The sequence below is a fragment of the Phymastichus coffea genome, unplaced genomic scaffold (genome assembly GCF_024137745.1).
Source record: "Phymastichus coffea isolate CEN01 unplaced genomic scaffold, Cenicafe_Pcof_1.1 PCOF00004, whole genome shotgun sequence".
NCBI lineage: Eukaryota > Metazoa > Arthropoda > Insecta > Hymenoptera > Eulophidae > Phymastichus > Phymastichus coffea.
Genome location: NW_026706815.1, coordinates 10,263,558 through 10,290,293, shown reverse-complemented (window position 1 = coordinate 10,290,293; position 26,736 = coordinate 10,263,558). Strand labels below are relative to the sequence as shown.

Below are 26,736 nucleotides of genomic sequence, written 5' to 3'. Positions count from 1 at the left end.
ACACTTTCTTTACAGAATATTGTATGTTGATGATAGTGCAGTTGAGGCAAGAGGAAAATCACTCGCTAAGAGGTTTTCATCAGCAAAAACTGTTAAGGATACCAGACAATATCACTTTTTTGAACCAATTGATCAAAAAACTATGAAAGTGAAATTTTATTCTTCCGACCAAGAATCATTTATTGTGAATATATTCGACTAGTCATATTTCTATTGCTGTACTGATAAGAATTCGATTTCTTTTTATTTCAATTGTTGTAGAAAGATTAATTATATCCCTTGAATTATATTGAAATACATCAACACTTGAATGTGTAGCTTTGAGTAATACTTCGTAAAGTTCCTGTCGAAACCTACGCAACTAACCCAAATAATTATGCACAGTAAGTATGTAAATATAGTTTATGATTTTCAATTAATCTTTGGAGTATACAATTATGACTGTTTGCTGAAAATTACGTTTATGAAACTTAGAAGATAGAGAAACCGATGAATAGATATTGATCGTTCTCGTACGAAAAATCTGAAAACTCGCATATTTCATAGCTGAAAAAGCACACAAATCAGCCGATATACAGAAAAAAAATTATTGCACTCTGTTGAGGAACACTTGAAGAACATCCTCTGAAATTTTGAGACAAATCGAAACAGGCAGATTTTTTTCCAGCTAGGTCAAAATCAGCAAAAAACGCGATTTTCACGAAAATAGCTATTTTTAAAGTAGCATATCTCCGTCACTTTTGAATCTACAGAAATGGGCTGGGTCTCATTTTCTTTGTCTTTTCAAGAGCTATCCAATGCCGTACTTCAAAAATTGTAAATATTGAAAATTCACTGTCTTACGGCCCTTGAACATAGGCAAAAATCGTAAAAATCACTCTGCACTTTTGGGTCTCTAGGATTCTTATTATTACACGAACCTATATTTTATATTACGGCGCTATAAAGCTCTTGAGAAGACAAAGAAAATGAGCCCCTGCTTGTTCAAGTAGCTTTAAAACTCGAGATTTGAGAAGCAACTGAAAATAGGTCGAAAAACGCTTAAAAAAGGCGATTTTTTGATCTTTGAAACAGTCCTGTGGGCCTAATTTTTTATCTAGGGGGCTGAAATTTTGGGCAGTTTCTTTTTTTCTTATGTAGAATACGTGTACTAATTTTCAATAAAATCGGAGGACCCCGTGCGCACGGTTTTTCGATGAACTATAATTTTGACCCATATATATATATATATATATATATATATATATATAGTTTCTTTTAATTATAAATTGATTAGTTTTGTTTGAAAAGTGTCACGGTGTTTGTAACAAATAGAAAACATAAGGTTGGGGAAAATGGGGTGATTTAAGACACTTTTATATGTCCAGTTTTCATTATAAATGTCCCATTGAATCTTTAAATTGTACAGAAAATCTTTATAGCAAAATATAATAATATAATATAAACTTAACTTTATATATAATACTTATTAACAGATTATTTAAAATTTTCAGGTAACTTGTCTCATTTTACGAATTCAAGTTCACTCAATTCTTTGGAACTTCAAGAAAAAGAAAAAAGTGATTATTAGTATATAACTACATTTCCTTACTTTTTAATATCTGCTATTAAAACCGAATGTAATGCCTACTATTGCGTGTAAAATTTTAGAGAATTTCTATGCAGCATACGATCTAGTAAGGTCAGATTATTTGACTCAATCTTCACCCCCGAAAAGCGATAGAAGATATTCATTTTCTATTGATGATGCTGCAAATGATGATTTGATTAACAATGATACAGTATGTGAAGAAGATGGAAATTTACCCTTGAACTTACCTGATTCCGTTCTTGCTAGCCATAAAAGGAGACCGGACAAAATTGAGTACGCTATGCCACCAGGTACGCACTACGCATATACACTAACGCATGTATATAAGGTTATATAAGAGCTGTTTCCGTGAAGCAGTGCCTTAGAAATAACGTTTATACATTTATATATATATATATGTGTGTGTGTGTTTTGTATTTGTGTATGTGTGTGTGTAAATAAGCGGATAGGTACTTATGCTAACAAATTCCAAATTGAATGTGTATTTATGTCCAAATCGTACCCGCAAATTGTACCGAATTAATGCACTTGTTCAAAGAAATTGCACATCAGCGTATATGAAACATATTTGAGGATTTTCATATCAAATGTTTATGTATCTTTAGATAAATTAGATCTCACTCCTATCGGTCAAATGTATTCAATGGTCAACGACGGAAACCAGGTACATAACCAGTGTGATTTTATAAAATAATTCAATTATTGCAGTTACAACATTTATTTTTTTCTGATAGATTTATCTTGGATTGGACATCTACGTAGATTTGGATGTTTGGGCAAAGATGACATCAAAAAAGAAAAAGAAACCTACGATATTTTTACGAGAATTAGCAGTATTAATTTGGTCACCAGAGGAACTCGTGATGAGGACATTCGACGTCAAATTGTGTCGAGCTGTTGCGCCTGGGATTGAAGGCCCTCGACTGCCTTTTGAAGAAGACAAATGGCAACTTATGATTGGTAAGAAAAATTATATGTATTAAGATTATAACACAAGATACACAACGTTAATTGATGTAAATATTTTCAGCTCTATTTACTAACTACTTAAACGACCTAAAACAGAAAAATCCCAGTTTAGATATTAATTCATACTTGAATATTGTGACTGAAATAATAGGTCAAAAAATTCAAGATATTCGGCAACGATTAAGAAGAAGACTGGAGGAAGAAAGGTTCAGTATTGTTAGAAATAAAAGGAACCCAAAAAAACCTACTATATATATAAAAAAGCACTACCAAGGTTGAGTTTAGTATTCAAAACGATGTAACCAATAACTTTAACTAGATTATATCAATTTTTATATATTATTATATTCAAAATTCTTTTTCCATTGGATTTCTTTTTATTTTTTTATAAGAATCACATTGAAATTACATTCGAGTAGGAACGTCCAACCGTCTAGGTCTAGCCACACAAAGTTGCCCCGCGTATCAGTGCTAGACCGATTGGGAAGAGATCCTCAAAAACATATAAGGTTGACTTCAAACATATAAGGTTATGCGGAGCGGGAACGAAGATTACGAGGTCTGAAGTCAATTGCAGGAAGCTTTTTGTGGATCTCTTCCAAATTGGCCCAGCACTATCGCGCATTAAAAAAATTAATCTTATGTGTAACAATTGCTTTTTTGCGAACGAGTTATATTATCACATTCTATTATGTTTAGTCTTGATATGTAAATACAATCGTTTTATTTAACAGATAAAAAAAATATTAATCTACAAAAACAAATGTGATTTAGAATATTTTATATAACTAAGTTTGTTTAGATCTGATAGTTTGTTACCATTATATAATTTAGAGGATTCGAACTCGAATAAAAAGTTTTGTATCAAATTTATATTAAGTGTGTTTGGCATATTTTTTCCGAATAAAATCATTTATTAATATATGATAAACAATTAATATTAAAAGTAAAATATTAGAAACAATTTATTTCTACAAAATAGTCATCAAGATCTTACGCAATTTCTTATACAAGTTCTTGAACAAGAACTTATCCATTGTGAGAGCTGCGAAAAATGAAAAACACTTACTAGAACTTGCCTAAGGACTTGGCTAAGTTCTTATAATATTTCTTATGCAATTTCTTACTCAAGTTCTTATTCAAGATCTTGACTTGAAATTTTCACGAGGGTTTGTAAATCCAATGTTGCCGTTTTCAAGAATAACGCAGTGTTGACAACTTTTCTATTTGAAATTTAATAAATTTCATTGGTTTCCTATAAAGTAAAACGAGGGTTAATCGAGAATTGGAAAAGTAAATTTGAAATTAGGACTTTATTAAAATAATTACATTTAGATATTATTCAGTATTCCATCGCAGTAACAATATTTATATAATATTACAAATATAAATATATTTTTGTAGTGTTTATTAATTGAATTAAATGTTAACAATTAATATGTTAACAAACAATAATTAACAAATAGATTTGATTAATAAAATATATAACATATTTAAAGAACATTTTTTTTTCTTAATGTAAAAATGGTAAAACATAATTTTTTTTTCTTTTACTTGCAGATGTGTTGAGTGATAGGTATACAAGTTTAGATTGTATTCTGTTAGCAGAAGTTAATAATTTCCTTTTGGATGTTGATACTTGATAACAACCCAATTTAGTTGACTGCATTGGATACGTAAAAATAGGTCTCATTTTTTTAAGTATCGTACTAGATATTTTAATTTTTGTTTGTTCGCTGCATAAATAATACATCTTATTAACTTTTAAAATTTTACCAGTTTTAGTTAGGATATAGTTATTTGGATGCTTATCAGTAATTGTGTAGAGATTGCTTATTTTTAGTTGTTTAATATAAACGCAATTTTCTATTTCAATGCTTTTCAAAATAGTAAATTTGGCGGGAACAATTGGCTTATTATGAAAATTATTTTTCACTTGTAGTCGTCTACAGACTTGGGCAAGAGGTTTGTTTGAAGTACGAACATATTTACACAATTTTCCTAAAGCATTTTCAAATGGAAAAGCATTGATTTGACTTAAGTTGCAGTCCATATTTACCGCATCGTCAGCAACATGTTGCATATTATGCATATTCAGTATCAAAGCTTGTTTGCCATACAAAAACCGAGTTGCCTTAAAAAATTTTAATAAATATAATTTGGCTAAATGATTTTTTATTTTGTACTTATCACTGCACAAAATTCTGGACGCCACATGAAATAATAGAAAATGTTTGTAAGCATTATCTTTTAACAAATTTTTAAATATTAGTGGCCCCCTGTATAACAGAAGGAACCTTAGTTCTGTAGCTTTGAATTTAGCAGCAAATTTTAAACTTCTTGGTTTTCTTTGAAATTCTAATGGTATACAATTTTTTAATAGTAATAATCTTCTTGTGGCTTCTTTTTGTTGTTTTTTAGATAAACGAACTTTTTTTTACCATTGATCCAGAATTCTAACGAAAGTTTTAACATACCTCCATTACATCCTAAATGCATGAAATCTAATATGAAACATTTTACCATGTCAATTTTTGGTGTAATTCGAAATAAAGGGCTAATCCTCGTGTTGTGTTCGGTATCCATCCGTCTAAACGATTCGTCTGTTCGCAATTCAGCTTCAAAATCAGGATAAATCGTTCTCCTTTTATTTCTCATTCCTTTGACAATGCACCGCTCGCATGCATAATAGCCTCCATGACCTTTTGTGCATTTTAAAAAAGAACGTGCTGGAGTATCACATATAAAACATTTTATTTTAATTTGAAAGTGTTTTTCATTAATTATTAGGCCTAATTCTAACAAATTATTAAGGTCATCCACAAACTCATCTAAATACTGATCAGCGTTATGATCAGGTTTTCCATCGGATTCTTATATGCCAAGTACAAACGGCTGGTAGGTATCAAATTTTTCACACACTTTAACTAAAATTGGCCAAAACTGTACGTTACTCGATTTAAACAAAGACATTCCATCTACGTTGAACTGTAAAAAAATGTTTCCATCTTTATGAAGATCTGGATTTACTACGCTTCGTAGACTACCTTCTAATCCGAAATAAACATATGACATATCCTGGTCAGCATTTTCAATTTTTTTTATGTCATAATTATAATTCAAATTTACGAATGTTTTAGAAGATTTTGGTAATTCGGGCATTAATCTGTCTCGTAATATTAACAGCAATTCATCTAATGCTACGTAATCAATGTTACGTTCAGAAGCCCATTCCTTCAATTTCTCAGCTTCATCAAATTTCTTTTCGTTTTCTTGATTTAGATCTATTAATGGCTGATCGATTTCGTCGGATTTTTGCTCATTTTCGGAAATTTGATGTTGAGACTCTATGGATTCATGATAATGATTAAAATCATTTTTATTCTGTAGTTGATGGTATGCATCAATATCTTCTTGAAAATGTAAATTTTCAATGGTGTTCAATTGATCAAACTTAGCTTTCTTAGCATTTTGTTCATCTGCAAAAAAATTGTATTAAGTTTTTGACGTGAGATATGTTGTTAGCTGAACTTCCTGTATATTAATAAATGATATTATATAAATATTTACGTATATATTCGACTTGGGCACGGGCAATCTGGCAATTAACCTCGTTCTGGATCAGTCGATATTCTCTCTTCCGTTCTCTGTTTTTCTTTTTTTTCTGATCAACATTCGATTCTTGCATTTTTTAGATTTTGAGTCTCTATATACTGCTTATAATATACATATGACTGTTTATATTAAATAATTATAAACTTAAAGTTAATACTTACATTAGGAAATCAAATTAATAAGTACGATTGTACGTGTTGTCGAAAAGTTCATCATAACCTATTCGTTTACACTTATGAATTTTTTAGTTGTCTGATGCAATCGGTGTTAAATCAAAAGAAAACTAACAAGATTCTAGTGAGATTATCATTACTAATTAACATTGTATTTTTAGGTTAGTTAAAATACGAATGTCTAGTCAGATACTGACAAGGAAAACATGTGTAAAAGAAAGCTTTGATTGCGGCACGAGTATCGCACTAGATCCAGCCGAGAAACACGTATACACCATAACCCTGTCAGTGACTCCACGATTTTCCGATTCGATTCATGTATGATTTACGTGAGAATTATGAAGTTAGATAAATCTAGCCAGAATCGGATTTAAACCTTGGGTTCTACTGGGGAAATTTCTGCACGGGAAATCAATAGTCGTAAGCTCATATGTACAAAACATACACTGAATACTGTGCTATAGTTACTACTAAATCATCGTCTGAAAAAATCGATTCACGATCATGATCTCTGAAATCAAATGGGCTAGGCGAGCTAGTACCATCGCTCAAATCCATATCGTCCGATACACTGACATGATCTTTCTCAACGGTAATGGCAGGATTCTCCTTTTCTTCTTCGATTGGCATACCATATGATCGTCTTCGTATGTCGTGGCTTTTCGACGTATTACTTTCAATTTCTGGCTGATGAGTAGTCTTTCTAGTGCTTTCACATCGCAAACTCAATATACTTTTCAATTCATCAAATGAAAATGAAAAATATAAAAATATAATTTATTAATTCAATAAATATCAAACTATCTTGACTATTATTTACCTCTGATAAAAGAGACAAAGTTTTACGAGCCACTGCAATATGAGTTTCAGCCTTGGAAATAGATTCGTTGATTTTATCCAAGTCGCTGCATGATGATGAGGTCTTGCAAATCTTCGACGTTTGTAGAGCTGTACTGTTTTTTATGTCCGGGCCTATCTTCCGGCCTAATTCCTTCAGAATCTGTATATCAGCCAATGATTCGATTCTTGCTTTTATTCGATTTTCCTCATTAACCTAAAATTAGTAAATTATCCAGCGCGTTTCTCGCAACAACGTAGAACATACCTCTCACACCGATTAAATTATGCACCGATAAGTTTCGACATTAGACGATTGAGTATACAAATAAATACACGATTGTCTCATTTAGCGCCGATAACCACCCGCATTTCATAAATTCCAAAAAGCATAAAATAAATATTCCCATACACTACACTAAAATTATTTATAAATTTTTACGTTATTTGATGCACTCTTTTTAACCTTCCCCCGGTCGCCGATGGTGGTCTTTTCACTCTTACAATCGGTCTTAGTTTCAGGACGTCTTGCTTTTTGGTTACGCTTTTCTTTGCTCGGTAAATACTTAGCATTGTTCGCCTTATTTTTCTCAGCCACGCGCGCTTCCATCAAGTCCAGAAGGTTGTTTTCGTCATCTATCGCGTAAAATAAGTTCGAATGAAAAAATTATGTATGATGAATTAAGGTAATAAAGCCACTTACTTGAAAATTCCAATATTTTCCCTTTGTAAACTCGAGGATTTTTACCACCGCTTGACCACAAAAAAGTAATACAAGAATTTTTTGATAATGCTGTATTTGAATCGTCAAACAGAATATCTTTCTTGTAAATCAAGCACATTGAACCATTATCACAGTCTATTGGGTTTTAGACACTTTTATTAAAGTTAGACTCGTCAGTTGTGTACAATATCTTTTTTCTGACAGGTTACGTAACTGTTGATTAGCGTTTGATAAAACAGAAAATTGTAGCTGCTATAATAACAAAGTCAACTTCATCGTCTTGCGAACAATTTTTTTCAACGCTTCATAACCATAACCACGATGTCAAGTTATCGCGACTTATTATCGAGAGAGGTATTTCGTTAAATATTATTATAACGTTGTATAAAAAAAATTAGTATACCATTCGAAAAAAAATTGTGTGTAATAAGTATTTCATAATTTATTTTTAATGAATTAATAATTATTATACATGAATTTAAGAATTTGGAGATTCCCGCTGTGACACTTCGAAGGTGGAAAAGAAATAACAGGTTCTATAACGATGATAGTTTGGATTCGAGCGAATCGATATCATCGCAGAGTGACGACGAACGGTCGTAGGGTGACAATATTAACTTGCAGGATGAAAGACACACAGTAGAAGTAATTTATATTATGTTTTATGTTTACGGTCCGTTACAAATACTATAAAAATATCCTTGATTTATTTAGATGCGTACTTATAACGTAATCGGTTTGGCCATAAGTTAAATACTTTGAATACATAAAAAAATGTTAAGTTTTTTCACATTAATCCTCTTTACGTATGATTATTGAAAATATTTTGTTGTATATACTACGAAGAATACATGTAATTTATATTATTTATTCACGAGGTAACTGTTACATTCAAATCTCAGTCATAGGTAAATGTAATTCAGTTGCGTTCACCTAAAAAAGTAGGTGCATACCAACATTCTTACTTGTTTTGTAAAAATCAGAGTGTTTCTGAATGAATTTATTTAGGACTCTGCTAGTGAGTATGGCGAGGTTATGGATAATGAAGATTACCAAAGCGAGGCTTCGACCTATTCGAGTTGTCATACTGCAAGTTCAAGCTCCGATTCGGACGAATCTGAGTCGAATGACGAAGGCGATCCTCCGAACGCTTAAAATAAAGACGGCTGGATGAATAAGAAAATTTATCGCGGCTCGGATTTATCTGTAGGTGAAGCTGTATACAAGATTTTAGATTTTTATCTCGTACATTATTCGACAAAAGCGGCGTTATATGATTTATTACCGTTCATACAAGATTTCATACCGCATCCGAATTGCGTGCTTAAAACCAAATACTATTTAATGAAATTGCTCGACAAAATAATGCCGGAGAAATGTAAAGTTGTAAAAAAACATAGATTATGCGAAAATTGTTCATATTACCTTGGTCTATTTGATGCTAAGCCTTCCGTTTCAATTTGTTGTAATTGTCAAAGCAACAAAGTAGGGGGAATTTTCATGGAGTATGACTTAGAATCGATGATTAAGGACGCGTTTGAATATAGAAATTTAAGACAATTAATCGTTAAACACAGTCAAATAGAGCATGATGAACACTACATTAGTGATATAACTGAGGGGGAAATGTATATTAATTTGAAGAGAGAATTCAACCTCACCGATGTAGTTTTATTGTGGAATACCGATGGTCTACTCCGATAGCAAATAATTCAAATGGACAAGTCTGGCTCGTCCAAGTGCAAGTGGTAAATATTCCAACTGAATGTCGAAACAATTATCAATTTGTCACAGGTATTTACTACAGTAGAGAATCAAAACCAAACACCCAATAACACCAAACAACCTCATTTTTACGACCGTTTGTAGACTCATTGATAAAATTATACAGCGATGGTTTTTATTGGCAAGATGCTGAAAATGTTTGTCACAAAAGTCGCATATTAGCTCCGATAGCAAGTGTAGATGCGCAGGAAAGGGATGCGTTTCAAAATATAATGTTATACAATAGCGAGTGTGGCTGCTCGCTCTGTGAGCATGAGGGTATTGAAGTCAATACTGGATCAGGTCACACTTGAGTCTATCCGTTTTTACCTAATGTTCCACTTCGAACAAAAGAAAAAATGATCGAGCAAGCAACCGAAGCAGTAGAAAACAACATAAAACATGTTAAGGGCGTAAAAAACGTTTCTATTTGTGCACTTTTACCTGCATTCGATATTGCTCGTTCATTCGTTCCCGATTACATGCATGCTATAATATTGGGTGTTTTCAGAATGCTACTATTCCTATGGTTCAATTCGATAAATAAAGATAAACCGTTTTATGTAAAAAAACTTTATAGAGATCAGATAGATGAGGCATTGCAAAAAATTTTTCCACCAGACTATGTCACACGTACGTCGAGAAAATTAAAGTACATACATTTTTGGAAAGCTTCCGAACTATACGAAGCGCTTTTACACTATTTTCCAGTTTTAGTGGTCGGTAAATTAAAAAAGAAATACTATGAACATTTCTTAGTGTTGGTAAAACCAACAACCATCTTATTGAAAAGTCGAATTCACTTTAAAGAAATAGATTTTGCTGAATGCCTGAATTTTTTATTTGTGATACGACTTGAAAAATATTATGGTCTCGAAAAATGTTCTTCCAATGCTCATCAATTAACCCGAACCCACGTTGCAAACTGTGTCCGTTTATAGGGGCCCATGTTTGGCTGGTCAACATTTCCGTTTGAAGATGGTAACGGGTTAATTAAAAGACTGACATATGGAAAAAATAAAATTGAATTTGAAATTGCTAATACTATGTATATTTTTAATAATACTATGTAATTTTTAGATAATCTTGCGACATAAACTGTCCGAAGTAAAGTTCAATGCATTTGAGAAAGATGTAACTCTTTTAGGAAAAAATATAAAAAAGAATTTCAATGATGATGAACTGGAAGCGATTCATGAATTTATTAATTCAAAACAAATTATAATTGAAAGACCACCACAAATTTACGCAAGAATTAAAATCGGTACGATAGTTTTTACTTCTCAAAGCTATACTAGACAAAAAAAAGGTGTAACTTCAATATCTATTTTGGAAACTTAGATTTAGGGACTGTTTTATGTTATTTAGTCATTGAAAATCAATTTTACGTTTTACTTAGACAAATTATTATAGCCAATGATTCTTCCCATAAAATTAAATGTGACAAAGATAAAGTAGACTTATCAAACACTATTGTACCTATCCGAGACACCTATACGTCGTATCCGTCGACGACATTAAGGGTAAACTGATACGCGTTAAAAGTTTTATTTTTATTCCTCCTAATTATTATGAAAAAAAATAGTGTATTAAAAACACTTATAGTGGAGTTTATTGTATGGATTAATAAAGACGAAATTCTAGTATATGAAAAGTTGTGTAAAAAATGTTAAGAGATATAATAAATACCATGGCAAATTTGCCAAAATTTATGCATGATTTGTCAAAAAGTTTATGTATGGTTTTTGCAATAGTTTATGCATGGTTTTTGCAAAAGTTTATGCATTGTTTTTGCCATAGTTTATGCATGACCAATCCAATTTGATTTTATGCATTATTTTTTGTTAAATTTTTAAATTCCATTCATAATTCAAATGTTTGACAAATTTCTCAAACTTTATGCAGAATCATTTTTGGGCATGGACGACTTTACAAAAATTTGGCAAGAACCAAATAAAATTTTTCTACAGCAGTTTTGGCTCCTCCCCAGTCCCTCCCCATATCATTTTGTTGTATAACTGTATTAAAATTACGTTTATTTAGGGTGTTTTTACCCTGTTTTTTTAAATAAAATTAGAAATAATTTTTTATTTGATTCTTGCCCTCAACACGAGTTTGATCCCCTTCCCCCTCGCCAAGATCTGTACAGCAAGAGTAATCGTCAAGAGTAGGTTTCTATCCAAAAACATACATAAACTATTAATAGATACTTCAAATATTTTGCTTCCATCTCTATATATAAAACTTGTACTAAACTAGTGGTTTGGTTGAGATTCAGAGAATGTAATCAAAAGAGTCGTGACGATTACGTGACTATAGGCACGTAATAGATGTGTTAGCAAACTATAAAGAGTTTAATAAATTTTTTCATTCTATCACAATTTGCGCCAAAAATTACTTTTTTACATAAAATACAAAAAATTATTATTTTCATATATATACACAAAATTTCAACTTTCTTCTAGAAGGTTTTCAAAATATTTCATTTGCTAGAATAAGGTCTTGTATATTTATTATCTCTTGATCACTAATAATATTATCTAAAGTTTTAACATGCAATATAAGCAGTTATGTGTTTTGCAAATGTTATTATCAAATATTAACGGTTTCTAATAAACATTTTCAGTTATAATAGTCACTTAGCTTTTGTTTACAAAATAAATCCAATTGCTATTCCTAATTTAAGCGTAAAATAATACACATAAACTGACTAAAATTTCTATGCTGTGCATGCGCGCAGTATATATTCGTACTAATCAAATTGACCACATTGTATGGTTTTGCCCTACATGCACACTTGAGCGCTACGACGCGATGGGCTATAAATAACGATTTTGAAAAAGAAAAACAACGTTTTTTGACGACTCTGAACTCGTCAAAGTTTAATACGTTTTCCGCTGAACAGCCCAAGTTTTTTGTCGTCGTTTGCGAACAGCAGCGCTACACGTACGGACCATCAGCAAGGAGAGAAGAGAGGCCGAGGCTGAGAGCCTGGGAGAGAGAAAATCAGCCTTCCAATTCGTCAGCGCCCAGAAAAGGAACGACCTTTTGCCTCCCATGCACGCGCGAATTGCAGCGAGCAGCATCGAGCGGAGCTTCAATGCTGCATCGCGAGAACAGAATCGATCTAGCTACCGAGTTGTCTAATTCTAGCCTTTTTTCTTTTGTATAAACTGTCGCAAATATATAGAGAGGCTTTACGGATAGTTAAGTCCTCTTTTTAAAATAAAGAAATTGTTTATTTTTCCATTTTCCAAGTTACCGGATCCGTGTTATATTTTTCCTTTTTGAATTTGCTTGAGTTACGCGCCCTACACAAGGTGGAGATATAACATCGGAGTCTCAGCTAAGAGACTTAACGCCATCTAGTAAACTGAAAATGAAACATACTAATCGACATATCAAGAGTTGAATTCGGAAATTAATTAGCAATCTTGTCAGTATTTCTGTCAGAGTATTTCCGTGAATGACCTAATAGTCTGGTCAAATTAGAAAAATTTCTAAATTATGGATGTGAGTTGAGGAATCAAAACTACAACTCGATAACTTTTTTGAATGAAATAAAAATAACATAATATTTCTAAATAATAAAAAATACCTTTTACTTTTAGTTAATATTCTTATAAAAGTGTATCTCTTACGTATATGCACTTTATATAATAATAAAACATTCAATGTAAATTGAAAACGAAATTGCCATATAACAAAACTTCCTTCAAAAAGTTAAGAAAAATATTTATTATTAATATTTAAAGCTCAAGATATCTTTGTACGATTATTTGTCAATAAGAATTATCATTTCAAAATTAGATCCACTCTGTCCATGAACAATATATATATATATATATATATATATATATATATATATAATCTCATAAGACTACATAATTTAATTAAAAATCACGTAATGATTGGATGCTATACGTAATATGCTATGTGTGTGTGTGTGTGTGTATGTTTTTTTAGTTAACATATCATGTATTTCAGTCATTATTAGTGTAATGAACCTACGAGTATATTTACACTATTTGTAACTAGCCATAAATTCATTAATTTTACTTACAAGGAAACCCCCCCCCCCCCCCCACTCCCCACCCAACCCGACCTCGCTGATTTCAATAATTTTTTTATGTTATAGTACTCGATAAAATAACAAACACGTCTTTTCTTTTTGTGCCGTCAACCACTTTTAAGGGTAGAAAGTCATCCCTGAATCTTACGCCTAAAATGGTTTTCTTATTATATCTCAGCATTTCATAAATATTTTTTAATAAAACCAAATGGAGAATATTTATTATAAGAAGTCTAAGATATTAGGCGTATCTATGATTCAAGGAGTTGAAACTCTTATTTTATATTTTTAAAAAACTAGAATTTTATTAACTTTTTTCACGAAAACCAAAATATCAACTCAACAAAATTAAGTAAAGCATTTCTATTTACTATATCGAATATTTAAGTAAACGTGTTCTTTTTAATAGACATCTCGAAGCACTGTTAGCCACCCCTTAAAGTGATAAAGCATATTTGGTGATTAAACGTTAATTTTTTTCTTAAGATTTATTCGGAACAGAATATAATTTACATCAAAAGATTCTTCAAAACTAAATTCAACAGGATTTTCAAAATTATCTAGTTTTTTTATCAATGTGACCGCTTTTATACCAGGAATATTTAAACATATTTTTATATCTCGATGAAAAAAGCTGATTATAAACAATACATTGCATTTTTATAATATTATTTCTCAAATATAAATTCGAATCATAATCCATTAATGTTTTTTGGCATTATTTTTTCTATAACTTTTTCGCAGTGTCCACTCCGGAAATCGAGTAATAATACAGACTGATGTCCTACTCGTGAATAAAATAATTGTTCTAACCAAATTTTAAAGAGATATAATAAAAAAATATAGCTATCTATTTCAAAAAGTATAGCCATCATTTTCTTTATTTTTTCATTATAATTAACAAAAAATTACTCACCTGTAGTTAATTTTTCAGATTTTGATGCTTTTATATACACGTTTTTCGGTTTAAATAACTGTTTTTCTACAACAGGGCTAAATTGACAAGTTGACTCTTTTAAAATTATGAAAAGCAGTGAGAGTAGTTGTCGAATAGTTGATATAAGTGGATATATAGTGTAACTATGTACTGTCGATGAAACAGACTTTTAGGCATTGTACCTGTTTTTCTCCGTCACCTCCTAATATTCTTTCAGAGTACATTTCTAATTAAAATCCATTTTGATTTGAATTATACAAATTTTCAATTCCAATTGATGGTATACAAGATTTTACATCAGCTATAAACATTTCAGTTTTTGTTTGAAGTTCTAAACCATTTTTAAATGTATTTCTAATAATACATTTATTTATTTTTCTACGCACTACTTTATATGCTTTTTTAAACTTTAATAACCAATTTTTAGAAGCTTTGAATCGTACATGTTCAAAATCAATTTCTTTTTGAACTTGTAAAGCCCATGGATGAATATCACAACCGTGAATTAGTAAACTACTTTCAACAGCAGCTCTGAAATTATCTAGTATATATTTACAGATTCGTGCAATTTTTTTCGCTATACTATAAAAAATATATATTCTATATATTCTATATAAATATATATATATATTCTATATAATATATATTCGCTATATTCTATAAAAAAATTATTGAAATCGATGAGGTCGGGTTGGGGAAGGGGGTTTCCTTGTAAGTTTTTTTATCCTTAGTAACTATAAATTTTCCAATTTCATTATTCTTTTCAGAAAGCAAATTGAATTGAATATACTCATTTTTATATTTGTATAAGCAATCTTTACTTTTATACTTTGTAAGTAAATTATGAAAGCTGATATCAAACAAACTCATTTTTTGTAGTACGAGTATATTAGCATTTACAATATTTTTCAAAGAATTTAATCGACTATTAATCATTTGTTTAGTTATAAAGTTTTTCACATAAGTATGAAAACTAATTTTATTAATAAATAGTTTTTCCTGTAATTCTAGAACGTCTATAAGTTCTTTTCGAACTTGCACATCACACAAAGCTTCATGAAATGTAGACTTTTTATCTAAACCTAAAAAGTCGTGAGCTAAGTCCCCCAATTTATATGACCCTTCTTGATTAATTTTTTGCTCGAGATATTCCATTCTGAAAACTCGAAGAGCATCAATGGAACTGTCGATGACTTTGAATTCTTTAAAGAAATTGTTATTATGTAAAGCATGAATAAGTCAATTTATATAAAAAAAAAAAAAAATTACGAGCAGCTAAATTACACAAAGTTGAATCTTTGTTCAAGTAAGTTAAAAAAAGCCATCAGTGCATCTTTTACAGTTCAATTTTTTTTTTTTGAAAAATGAATATCCCGAATGTCCAGATAAACCATTAACTTTTATTACTGTGTAGGAATAACTGGAGTTAGTTTGAGTGCTGGTAACCCTAAAGCATTTCTTCGAGGTACCCTCGATACCATGGACTTACTTTATATTTTAGGGGTCGCTAAATCGGAATTTCGAGGGTACCAGGCCGTATTCCTGTTCAATATTTTACTCGAACACAACGGCGAAATAATTAAATTTTCGATTCCTACCACCCCATTTTCAACGTAACGAGGAGGTAAGTATAAGGTAAGTATTTTTTAATTAGTTAAAAAATATACTATATTAAAATACTTCGTTTAATTCAGTGTACAAAATAATAAAAATGATAATTTTTTCCTAAATCATAAAGTAATATACAGTTAGTACGCGCTATCTTTAGAAAGAGCAATGGCTCAGACGGTAGAGCACTGTCGTATTCGCTCCGTGCGTACTTTCAAACAAGACTGCAGCAATACCTGTGGCGTTTTACGGAACTAAACGTTCGCCACACGCATAGTGTGGTATACGAAATATTCGTGTAATTGAATGTTACCAGATATAATTATGAATAATCTCATGGAAGGTAAGCTATTTTGAAACAATATGATGTTAAAAATACTTGTTATTCAAATTAAGTTTGAACTTTTAATGAAATAAATGTTAATTCCGTAATAATTATTTTGTCTAATATAACCTTACATTTTCAGAGTCTGTAACAAACAAAACAAAAATTCACCGAGTTACACATGCTGCATTCTTGAATGTTATAACAAAACTAACAACACAACAGGCGTGAAATTTCATAGATTTCCAACATTTAATGCACATTTTCCACACAAACTTGCAAAACGTAATGATTGGATAAAAGCAATGCGTCTGCAAAAGTAAGTTGGTGATTTAATATTTTAATCGAGAATTTTGTGATGATTTTGAAAGAACTTTTTTTATTATTGTTTTTTTTGTTACCTTGAATGCACAAAATTGAAACGAGCAAGTCTTATAATGTTTTTTTTAAACTTTCTCTAGCTCAGATGGATCACAGTGGATTCCCAAAAGTAATACTCGTATATGTAGTGCCCACTTTGTAGGTAATAAAAAATCACAAACTATAAACCTATAATATATCCAGGAGTATACAAAAAACGTCTTGTGAACAGCGATCAACACTTGGCTAGGTACATTGCCATTCATTCATGATTTGAAGATTCCAAATTGTCATTTTTATTATAATAAATTATGTTAATATAGGTACAAAAGAGGGTTAAAAAGATCTAGCAATCAAGTGATTGAAAATGCTGATTCTAAAAAAAGAAAAGTAGACTCCCCACTTATGGATCACTCAACGTTAGGCAATAATATGGCTAACCATACCATGGCAGTAACCAGTGGATCTATCGGCATTGTAGGCCGACACTATTACAATATTGAAAGGATAATGCAAAGATTGAGAACACATAAGATTTTGGATAAATTGACTACCGAGATGCTACCATACATGGATAAAATAATTTTCATGGCATGTATATTAGTAAATTTGCAACCTCCAATTATAAAAGAAAAGCAACTCTAATGTAAGCAAATTTTATGTTCTCAGAAACATTTGGTAATTTTAATAGTTGCAGATATAATTGATTAGAACTGTTTAGTTGATCTTAATATTTCACAAAAATAATCGTACAAAAGTATTTATATTATAAACAATAATTTATTTATAACTATGATCTATTAAGTTACATTGTATCACATTGTTTGTAATGTATCACAATAAATCTTGCACATAGTACAAGGTTTTCTATTTTATTTGGAATTTTAAAAATATTATTAAACCTATCAATTAACAAGATTTGTTCTCGCCATTTTCTTTTTCACTCTCCATTAATACTGGCAAATAGATATTAAAATAAAAGTCTTGAATTTTTTGGAATTACCTTTTCAAGATAAATTTCATCTCTTGGCACTAATACAAGTTCACTGCCCTTTGGTGACCATACGTCTAAATCACATTCTTTTAAATCAGTTATGTACATCAATACTTGACATTGGGTGTAATATTGATGACTTTGTTTTAAGCAAGTCGTTTCATTGTCTTTAACAAGATAATTAACATTAAATTTACCTGTGCTTGTATCTAATATCGGTTTACTTTTGCAAGATGAAGGGCACTTTATTTCTAAAATTTTGGAGAGTTGATTACACAAGCCGACAAGGAAAAAAACCCAGAAACCAGACAGTATGTTCCCGAAGGTTTTTGGTGCGCTGAAACCGAATCTGACATCAGAATTGCTCCATCACCCTAGGGTTTCGAGAAATCCTAACCTAAAAGTTCAAAAAACACGATTTTTCACTATATTTCGCGTAGTATTACGTCGTAAGCCAATTTTATTTTAAAAAACGAGTAATGCTATCTCAAAGTACTACTCTTACTCTTCAAAACCCATTTTTCAAATTTAAAAAATCTTTTTTTTCCATCGAGATATCGTAGATTGAATTTGAGTGATTTAGCGATTTCGTTACAGCACGAAATAGTGGCGAATTTCCGATTAAGGAGTTATACGAGGTGTGATCAAAAAGTAAGGTGAATTTTTATTTTTCTCAAAAAATATTTATTTATTCATCATTTTTTATTTTATCTCCTTCAAAGTAATCCCCCTCGGATATAATGCACTTGTGCCAACGCTTTTTCCAATCCTCAAAGCATTTCAAAAAATAATTTTTTGTGATCTTGTTTAGTTCATCCTTCGATGCCGTCTTTATCTCCTCAATCGTGGCAAAACGCCGTCCTTTCATGGGCCTCTTTAGTTTTGGGAACAAGAAGAAGTCATAGGGGGCCAGATCTGGGGAATACGGTGCCTGTGGCATCGTTACTGTGTTGGTTTTAGCCAAAAATTCGCTCACAAGCAACGATGTGTGAGCAGGGGCGTTATCATGGTGCAAAAGCCAATTTTTATTTTTCCACAAATTCGGACGTTTCTGGTGGATTGCTTCGCGCAAATTGTGCATAACTTGCAGGTAATATTCCTTATTTACTGTTCTACCCTATGGCAAGAACTCATGATGCACCACGCCCCTGCACTCAAAGAAAACTGTAAGCAAAACCTTTACATTTGATCGAACTTGGCGTGCTTTTTTTGGTCTTGGTGATCCAGAATGCCTCCACTGGGACGATTGAGTCTTAGTCTCGACGTCATAACCGTATACCCATGTTTCGTCACCTGTTATAACCCTGTTGAGTAAATCTGGATCATCGTTGACGTCATTCAGTAGCTCTTGGGCGATGCTCATGCGACGTTTCTTTTGGTCGAAATTGAGCAATTTCGGAATAAACTTCGCTGACACGCGTCTCATGTCTAAAACACTCGTCAAAATTGATTGGCACGAACCAAATAAGATGCCAATATCATCAGCAATTTCAATAAATGGTAATTCGACGATTTCCCAACACTATTTTCTTCACTTCTTCAACATTCTCATCAGTTGTTGATGTGCTGGGGCGTCCAGAACGAGGTTCGTCGTCGGTGTCTTCTCGGCCTTCTTGGAAGAGTTTATACCACTTGTAAACATTTTTTTGGCTTAAAGTAGACTCACCGTATGCCACTTTCAGCATTTCAAGTGTTTTGGAACACTTGATTCCATTTTTCACACAAAATTTAATGCAAACTCTTTGATCCATGTTTTTAGACAGCAGCAAATCGTGGAGCACGCAAAACACTTCTAACCTTGATGCCTCTCACAAACAAACCAAACATACTACAAAGCTGAAATTTGGAACGTATGTTCTAGACGAGTGTACCGACATAACCAAATAAAAAAGTCGAAGATCGAACGGACGTAGCCCGCTAAATTTCAAAATTCACCTTACTTTTTCATCACACCTCGTAGTGTAATTATATGATTTTTGTGTCACTGAATCCAAATTTAACGTCAGAATGACTCTATAATCTCAATTCCCTTAACCCTAGAGCCCCATAACCTGCGACGCTGTAACCCCTGACTGACATACTCCAAAGTCCTTAACTCTCGAGCCCTTTAACCTGCTGCGGTATAACCTCCGACCCTCACACCCCAATTTCCTTAACCCTCGAGCCTTTAACCTGCTGCGGTATAACCCCCGACCCTCATACCCCAATTTCCTCAACCCTCGAGTCTTTAACCTGCGAAGCTATAACCCCCGACCCTCACACCCCAATTTCCTCAACCCTCGAGTCCTATTACCGCGACGCTATAACCCCTAACCCTCATACCGAAATTCGCTACGCAGAAGACCTCAAGCCTCCAAATTATATTCAACCCCCGAGCCCTGCAAGTCTGCAACCTCAGACTTCTTTGCCAGAATTTCCTCGTTCAGCACTTCAAGCTGCTATCGTATAACCGTATGTCTCTACATTTCAATCCCTCCAATATCCAAGCCTTGTATTCTACGCAGCTTTCAATTATGCGTTTTAAATCTCATTTATTCAGTTTGTGAGTGTTGCATCTAAATATCTGCAACTTTACAGTTTTTCACTTCTTTTTTTTATGAAAACGCTGTCGTTTATCTTGAAATGAACGTTTAAGAGATTTGCGTCTATGATTATCTGTCAATGTATCGTGTCGGTGTAGAGCCCAGCAATAGTCAGCCATCATGCTCTCATTCCATCTACCTTGATAATGTTCCTCTTTGTTTCTGAAATCTTTCACCCATTTCTTCACTGAACGCCCCAAAATTGTCCGGAAAGTATTCCAAATGTGAAAACAAAAAGTGTATTTTCAGGCTCATCAAACACTCTAATTTTTAAAAATTCTGTAGCATTGTCGACACAATAGTTTTGTATTTAGGGTCCCGGTGGTTTCCGAGAAAATTCTCGGTGACCCTTTTGAAACTTATCCAAGCATTTCTCTCATTAGTCGTCATTGTCAAGAGGAATTCATCATCTTTCATAAGTGCTCGAATGTCTGGCCTTACAAATATGCCTTCCTTAATTTTCGCTTCAGACAATTTAGGAAATTTGCCCTGAAGATACTTGTAACATTCGCCTTCCTTATCTAGTGCCTTGACGAATTGCTTCATCAAGCCCAGTTTTATATGGAGTGGAGGTAACAAGATATGTTTAGTATCAACAAGGTTCTCATGGACGACATTGTGTAATCCAACAACCATACCAATTCTTTTCGTCCATTCTTTCCGAACCTAATGTTCTTCTCGTGCACGACTGTCCCAGAGACACAAAAAACAGGGGTGCTTCGTATTTCCAGATTGCAAGCCAACTAATATATTGATCATCTTGAAATCGCCACAAACGAGCCATTTGTATTCATTGTAATTGATTTTCTCAAGAAGGAATCGAAAGTTATCGTGAGACTCTTTCATTATAGTGGAATGAGCAATGGGAATAGCTGCATACTCATTCCCATTGTGCAGAAGTACTGCCTTGAGACTTTGTATAGATGCATCCATGAAGAGTCGCCAGTTCTCTGGATTATAACCTCTTTGAACTCCATATAAACTGATGAGATGCTTTGTATCGTTGCAGTAAACAAGGTTATCCACGCAAGTAAAAAATGGTCGAAATTTAATATCTCTCTTCCTGTAAATAGAAACTTTTATCTCAGGTAATAAAAGATTTCTTTCTTTTAGTCTTGAAGCTAAGAGTTCTGAAGAATCTTTAGGAAGATTCAAATCATGGATCAGATCATCCAAAGAATTTTGGTCGAAAAGTTTGGACTTTTCTGAGTCAGAAAAATCTTCTTCATCACTACTGCTGCTTTTGTCAGTTACCGGAACTTTTATTGGTTGAAGTTTTTTTGGCTCAGAATCAGAATTTTTTTTTCTTTCTATTTTTCCATACCAAGCTGCTGTTACACTAGAAACGTTTGGATAAAGGAGAGAAGCTTTGTTATTATGATTAAAACCTAAAGTATCACATTTACAAAAGTAACAGTTATCATGGTGATTTTTAGGTTCACGCCATATTGTTGGTTGGAGAACAACTTCGGTTTTAGTTTTATTCCAGTTTTTCAAACTTTGGCGACAGTCTTCACAAATATATTTAGGAACCCATGGTTTGTCTAAATTCTTCATAGGTGTCTCGTAACATTCTTCAAACTGATCTTTAATGATATCAGTGATTGATCGACGAAGTCGAGCTACCTCAAATTTACCGCAGATATTACAAAAGGAATCGATTTTTCCTTTGCATGGAATTCTACATGCCGACATCTTCAATAACTTATAAGTTAATTGGAAATCACGAGTAATATTATAAACTTATTCTAATAACGAAATGGGTAAATATAATTAAGTTTCTAGAAGACAAAGTAATAATTAAAATCAATGAAAGTACTGCACGCAGTGTTGTACGAGAAATAATATCAAAAATTCAATTCCAGTAACTTATCCGTTAGCCTGCCGCTCAAACACGATCCCTAACACGGATGAAGAACGAGCACAAAAATTTGTAGTTTTTGAGCAATGTCATACACGGTTATCCTCAAGTAAGGAAATGTAGGCCCTAAGTAAATCCGATATCTGCTAACGTAGATCTTTCTTCATCGTTAGTAGACCAGAAAAATGTAAGATTAAAAATCCTAGCTGATCGATTTCACAAGTTATAGACAATTGTATGTAAACGTAAATTGTACTTGTATACGTAAGTTGGATATGAATTTTCCTATCACAGACACAAATTCTTCTACCTTCTTTTACCGCAGAAATGACGTCTATCGTTGTTCCATTGACCCAGCGGAATTCCCCGTCCACCAAACCCGAATTTCTTTAACCCTCGATAGGGCCGAGGGTTATAGCTTCGCAGGTTAAAGGCTCGAGGGTTAAGGAAATTGGGGTGTGAGGGTTGGGGGTTATACCGCAGCAGGGTAAAGGGCTCGAGAGTTAAGGACTTTGGAGTATGTCGGTCAGGGGTTACAGAATCGCAGGTTATGGGGCTCTAGGGTTGAGGGAATTGAGATTATAGAGTTATTCTGACGTTAAATTTGGATTCAGTGACCCAAAAAACATATAATTACACTATAACTCCTTATTCGGAATTTCGCCACTATTTCGTGCTGTAACGAAATCGCTAAATCACTCAAATTCAATCTACGATATCTCGATGGAAAAAAACGATTTTTTAAATCTGAGAAAAGGGTTTTGAAGGGTAAGAGTAGTACTTTGAGATAGCATTACTCGTTTTTTAAAATAAAATTGGCTTACGACGTAATACTACGCGAAATATAGTGAAAAATCGTGTTTTTTGAACTTTTAGGTTAGGATTTCTCGAAAACCTAGGGTGATGGAGCAATTCTGAGGTCAGATTCGGTTTCAGCGCACCAAAAACCTTCAGGAACGTATTGTTTGGTTTCTGGGTTTTTCCATTTTTTAAATTTTATCGGCCTGTGTTATTATCTAAAACAACGCCATCAGGGCTGCCGCAAAGCCAAGGTTGTAATGGCATAATAAAAACTCTTGTATTCCTAACAACTTTGTTAAATTGTTTTGCATATTTCTTCTAGTGATTTTTTCTCATTTTTAGTACCATACTCTTGTGAATCTGTTGCTTTCACATTTCTATCGGAATTCAGAAAATCTTTTGCTAAGCTGGTGCTCACTTTTCTAGTCATTGTTTTTATTTTATGTGCTCTGGAACTCGCACTTATTCTACAATTTCTTACACTAAACCATAAGTTACTTTTGCTTTGGTCGACTGTCTCGATGCATATCTCAAGAATTCTTTGCTGATTTACCTTGACTTTACTTTCAAAAAAAAATTTCAAATTTACTTCCAGTTCTGATAATATGTGCCCATACAGTTTATTCCGTACTGATGAATTATTTAATAACATTGTGACACAATCATGTAGCTGTGTTTGTCGTTCAAGTTCACAAGCTTTTTGCATTGAAAGTTTTTGTTTGGCTTTAGCTATTAATTCTTCACGATTCATATTTTCTACTCGTAAACAAATGCGAAGAGGTGAGTTGATATCCTTCAAATGATCTAAGGTCACTTGATATGGTTGCACATCAGCAAAATTATTATTTGGAGTGTATCTCGCTGCCAATATAATTGGTTTGGCGTAAATATCTTTGCCTAGCTGTGCATCAGAAGGTTTATCCCATTCTTCTTGAAATGAAGTTTTCGTTTCACTACGACTCGTGTTTATGCGGTGAATCAAACCGTAAATATGTTTACATTTTCCGGCTTTCCCAGACACGCAAGTACATGAAGCATGAGTTACCGTGCGATTATTATTCAGCTACAAATAAATTGAAAAATGATTATAAAAAATTGCGCACGTATAATAATTATCGATCAAATCGTTTACAAAATTATAATTACGTCCAAATTCACTGAATACGGTTTTTTCGTAACGCTATAAGTTCTGATACAACTACTACGAATTAGCTTGCAAGCACCAATAGATTGTAACTCTTCTACACGTCTTATATGCAGTGCAGATAAATCTTTGCCCTTTTGAATCTTCGCAGGATCCAAATTAATATTGTGTGCGATTGGTTGAAATCCTGTTCTTATTATTTGATTCATAGTTTATTTTCTAATTTTATGTATACACAAAGCAAAAAAGCTTGCTTTTTATAGGTTATATTTTTAGAATGCCATCTAATACACATGCGAAAAATGAAACTATATTTCTGATTTAGGGAGTGAGTGCAATTGACGTAATTGAATGCTCTTGTACAACTTTTTTCGATAATCAAAACGTAAATTATAAATAATTGATTAAAAACTAAATCAGTCCTATATAAACAAATGTATTTTTGGTATCCAAAAGTTACAATTCGTGCCATTGGTAGCGTCACTTGGATGTTATGCACGGAGCGAATAGATGCTAAGGAGGCTGGGTTCTATTCTCCTGTATGTCTATTCTTTTTCTCCACACTTTTCTTTCGATATTCCCGACGATTCATCCTTTTATTATATACCCGAGGTGGATTTGAAGTATTCAAAAGAAATTCACGATGTGCACAAAGATATGCCATTTTGTCCGGAGCACAAGCTGCTCCGGAATCCAAATAGAAAAAACTCATGACCACTCTTGATGATAAGGAGCGTTACGTAATCCACTATAGAGCTCTGAAACAAACAATAAGTCATGGCTTGCACCTCGCGAAGATACATCGGGCTTTAAAGTTTAATCAAAGTCCATGGCTCAAGACGTACATTGATTTGAATAGCGAGATGCATAAACAAGCGAAAAATGAATTTGAAAAAATGCTACACAAACTGTTCAACAATTCAGTGTACGACAAGACTATGAAAAACGAAAAGAAACGCATCGATGTTAAGTTGATGAATAAGTGGGAGGGGCGATACGGTGTCGAAGCTCTGATAGCTCGACCAAATTTCCACAGTAGCGACATTTTCGACAATGAACTGGTGGTGATTCAACTATTGTGGACAGAAATCACAGTGAGAAATACATTTACATAGGTCTCGCTGTTCTCGACTTGTCCAAGACTCTCGTGTATCGATTCCACTACGATTTATAACCAGTGCCGTTGGTGAACGTTGCACGCTTCTGTACACTAACACGGACAGTCTGGTGTACGATATCACCAATGTAGACATGTACGACGTCATGCGTCGAGATATTCGCGAATTCGATACATCGGATTTTCCAGAACCAAATCGGTTCAATATTCCCAGAGCCAATAAGAAAGCGGTTGGTAAGATGAAAGAAGAGAATGCTGGAATGCTCATGCTCGAGTTCGTTGGACTCAGAAGCAAAATGTACAGCGTGAGAATTCAGAATAAAAATCCAATAAAGAAGTTAGAAGGGATAAGAAATTCGGTGTTGAATGCTGCGATTACATTCGAGGACTATGTCAAATGTCTCCGGGAAAATATGATTCTGAGCCGACAGCAAAAGTCTATCAGGTGTACAGCGAGAGACAAACAAATATCACACTCAGCGCGCATTACGATAAATGCTTTTTGCTACCTGGAACCACCGATACGCTTCCTTGGGGTCATTACAGCATTCCATTGGTAGAAAGGGAGGGGATAGAAGCATTGGGAATGGTCGCAGTTGCACCGCCAATCGCCGCCGTCGCCGCCGTCGAGCTGCCGAAAAAGATCGGAGTGGGGAACGGGTTATATCAATCAGCACCCGAGATTCGGAGCTCATTCTCATCGAGAAAAAGTTACCTGCAATGACAATTAGTGAGCAGCAGCAGCAGTAGCAGTCTTCTAATTTCAGTTTTAGTCAACTTGCTCCAAGGAAAAGAAAGTACTGGAAGCTCGGTCTGTCAATAAAATTAGAAAAAAGAAAATTTCCGTGATTAAAAATACTCGAGGTAATTATGATTTTATTTTGGGTGTTTTGTTGCAAGTCAACTGAGTTTAAATATCATTTTCTTCTACAGATGGATCTCGCGCAGCTGAATAATACAAGGTCTATCCGGAAAGTATCGGGTCTATATTTTCGTGCTAGCGTTATTCTTTATCATCTGGTGGGTGGCATCCTTTAAAGTAATCCCCAATTGATTGAATAACACGGTTCCATCGATGTTTCCACTTTTCAAAACAGTCCTGGAACTCACTTTTAGGGATAGCCTTAAGTACACTCGTCGCATTGTTCTCAACCGTTGTTATGTCATCGAATCGGTGTCCTTTGAGTGGTTTTTTTAGTTTTGGAAACAGCCAAAAGTCACAAAAGGCTATGTCGGGACTGTATGGAGGTTGTCGAAGCAAT

General features: G+C 33.2%; 1 protein-coding gene and 1 long non-coding RNA gene across 4 annotated transcripts in view; both read left to right on the top strand.

Annotated features, from left to right (window-relative positions):
• Positions 1 to 26,736, top strand: part of LOC131666866 (sodium- and chloride-dependent transporter XTRP3) — a 1,010,463-nt gene that overhangs the window by 34,103 nt on the left and 949,624 nt on the right. The window lies entirely within an intron of this gene.
• LOC131666883 (uncharacterized) lies at positions 16,444 to 17,663 on the top strand. Its single transcript, XR_009302145.1, has 4 exons — positions 16,444 to 16,633; positions 16,758 to 16,934; positions 17,077 to 17,225; positions 17,299 to 17,663. It is a non-coding gene; the product is annotated as an uncharacterized LOC131666883 (long non-coding RNA).